The sequence below is a fragment of the Orycteropus afer genome, unplaced genomic scaffold, assembly GCF_000298275.1.
Source record: "Orycteropus afer afer isolate SDZICR_OR568_19922 unplaced genomic scaffold, OryAfe1.0 scaffold00195, whole genome shotgun sequence".
NCBI lineage: Eukaryota > Metazoa > Chordata > Mammalia > Tubulidentata > Orycteropodidae > Orycteropus > Orycteropus afer.
The window spans coordinates 3075746-3079045 of NW_006921782.1; positions in this window are offsets into that span (position 1 = coordinate 3075746).

The window sequence follows — 3300 nt, forward strand, 5'->3', positions numbered from 1 at the left end:
TTATGAGTTGGGTCCAACTCCACAGCAAATAACAACAACATAGGTTTACAAGGCTATAGATCTTTACAGAAGCAGACTGCCTCATCTTTCTTTCATGGAGCAGCTGGTGGGTTTTAACCATCAGTCTTCACCAAGGCTGCTATGGAAATTTAGAACCACGTTAATTCACCTGTAGGGGTTTGGGGGAAGGATGGAAGGGGTCAGGATCTCAGTGAATTCTTTTTCTCATGGTAGTCACTTGTGCTCTCATCGAGTGCTGAGACCAAGGATCAGACAGATCAGAAAAGTGGTTTCTCATCCCACTGCATTCAGCATTAATGGCATAAAATCCCATTAGTGCACTCTAGGGGTTCATTTCAAAGCAGACAATGGCTTCTGAATCAGCCTGCCTGCATAATCATGGGGAAATACAGAAATTACATAATCAAAAATTAAGCAAAAGATCATGAAGGCAGCTATGTGAGGCCATACTCATTTCTGCTGCTTCTTTTTCTTTAGTAGGGAAGGGGGATTGGTACTGTAAGACAAGCAATATTTATTTTTACTTCATAGCCACAGCTGAGTTCTCATAAGCAGGCCAGGAAAGATATCCTAAACTCTTTTGGGGGAGAAAGTAAGAGGAAAAGTCTTATTATTACAATTACTTTCTAAATAAAAACTAAAGCCAAATTCACTGCCATTGAGTCGATTCCAACCCATAGCGACCCCCTTTGGGTTTCTGAGTTGGTAAATCTTTACTGAAGTAGATTGCCCAGTCTTCCTCTGTGCAGTGGTTGGTGGGTTTGAACTACCAGCCTCTGGTTTGCAGGCAAATGCCTTAGGCACTTATCCCCCTCAGACACTCCTGTGTTCCTATCAGCCTTTTTAAAAGAAAGTTTCAGATACATTTATCAATGCGTTTATATATCTATTTCTGTTTTAACATGTATTAACATACATTATCTTGACTCCAACTGATGTATAACAAATTATGTCATTGAAATGTCTCTCAAATCCTTCACCCTGCTCTAATCTCACTGCCATCACCTAGCTTAAAATCTTATTATCTCAGGCTAAAGATATGCAATCTTTATTTTGGCCTTTGTGTCTGTAGTCATCACATCTTCTATTTGTCCTGCTCTCAGAATACCACATTTTTTCATAAATAACATGCCCGAATAAATAATACACACATGTATGTAAAACGCATAGTGCACATTGGAAGCTAATTCATGAGGGGATTGCTTGGTTTGCAAAAAATGCCCATGCATTGAGGAAGAGGCAGACATAGGTAGGTGGGAGGTACAGACAACAAAGATGAACACTTTTGCATGTATAACACTGCTTTGTCAGTGATGGTAAACATTGATTTATGGGTGGATAGATGGGTGGACAGGCTACATGATCAGGTATGTCTAGGCAGGGGGTAATGTGCCCATGACCATGTATAGGGTTAGCAGACAATGTTTCTACATGTGTATTTGTATGTTCTGTAAGAATGTCCAGGTCTATAGTAGTACTTACAAGGGGCAAGGTTGTGCTGGCTTCTTGGCCACAGCAAGCTACCCAGAAGGAGCAAGTAGTTGGACCTGTGGGCTTGGGACCATGGTCACAGGGGACTTCAGCTCAATTGGCATAACATACTACACAAAAACATTGTTCTACATCCTACTTTGGTAAATAGCAATTGAGATCTTAAAAACTTGTGAGAGACCATCTAGATGCAATAATGGAAACCAAAGATGGATGGAAACAATTAGTAAAAGGAACTTGTAGACCATGTGATCCTCAGCCTATATGACCATGAGAACAGAAGAACTAGATGGTGCCTGACTACCATAGTAACCACTCAGAAGGGGGTCAGTGCAGGAGATCCTGCATAGAGTGGGAGAGCAATGTGGAATAAAAAATCAAAATCATAAAAAATGACCAGGTTTGCTGGTCTGTTAGAGCCTGGTGAGATCCCTGAGACTATGGCCCCTAGCCACCCTTCAGGTCTGAAATTGAACTCAGTGCTATGACTTCCAGTCAAACAATAGACAGGTATATGGGGTAAACATTTACATCAAAGTGATACACTCCTTGGAGCAATCAATCATGGAGAACAGAAGAGCAATGCTTACATAGGGATACAGCTGGGGAGGGAGGGCAGTGCATGGGAGGGCAGGACACAGGGAAGTGGTAATTATAGGGAGGAAGTGTGAAGAGAGCTATTACAATGTGGAGAATTGCAGTCAATGTCATGAGACAAAATGTGTATGAACTGCTGTATGGAGAATGAATTTGCTTTGTAAACTTTCACTCAAATCACAATAAAAATTAAAAAAGAATCAAGAAAATGGCAATCAAAAAAGAAAAGAAAGAAAGAAAAAAGCCTGTGTTATTTGCATAGAACTATACTAATCTTATACACCAATGTTTTGCTTAATTGTCTTTTGTTTAAATGGCTTAAATTATTGCCTTCAATTATTTACCTAATATTCAAAAAGAAGCCTTTTAACCGAGCACTTAAAGTCCTCAATGAAAAAGGCCCAGGTTATCCACTTTACCTTTTTTACCCTTCAATATGCCCATTTCACATCTGCTATGCACTTGACTACTAACCAGAAGGCTGGCGGTTCAAACCCACCAGCCACTCCTCAGAAGGAAGGTTGGCCATTCCTACTTCCGTAGTGATACTGCCTCGGAAACCCAAGGAGGGGTCGCTATCAGTCAGGGCTGACTCAATGGCAAACAACAACAACAACGACATACCTCTGTAGGTCTTTGAACAGTTCACTTCATCAGATCTTACTGAGTAGCTCTGTGGCCCCATTGTCTGACCACACCTGACTAGAAGAGGGGTAGAGAGTGGTACAACTGAACTGAATGGATTATCTGTGGAAGAAATTTGAATTTAAGACTCAGAAATTTAATTGCTTACCTAGTATTACTGAGCCTAGATGGTAATGTAGATAGAAGGGGTGTGGCTGTCATTTGCAACAGCTACTTGGGGCCTGGAGTTCAGTTAACACACTCAACTGCTAACTGAAAGGGTGGGGATTAGAGTTCACTCAGAGGTATGTGGGAAGAAATGTCTGATGATCTACTTCCAAAAATCAGCCATTGAGAACACTATGGAGCACAGTTCTACTCTGACACACATCAATTTGCCATGACTCAAATTGACTCAGTGGCAACTGGTTATTATTTAGCACCTAACAGCAGTTAAACCGGGAGCTCTGGTAGCATAGTGGTTAAGACACTTGCCTGCTCACCAGAAGGCTGGCGGTTCAAACCCACCAGCCACTCCTCAGAAGGAAGGTTGGGCAATCCTACTTC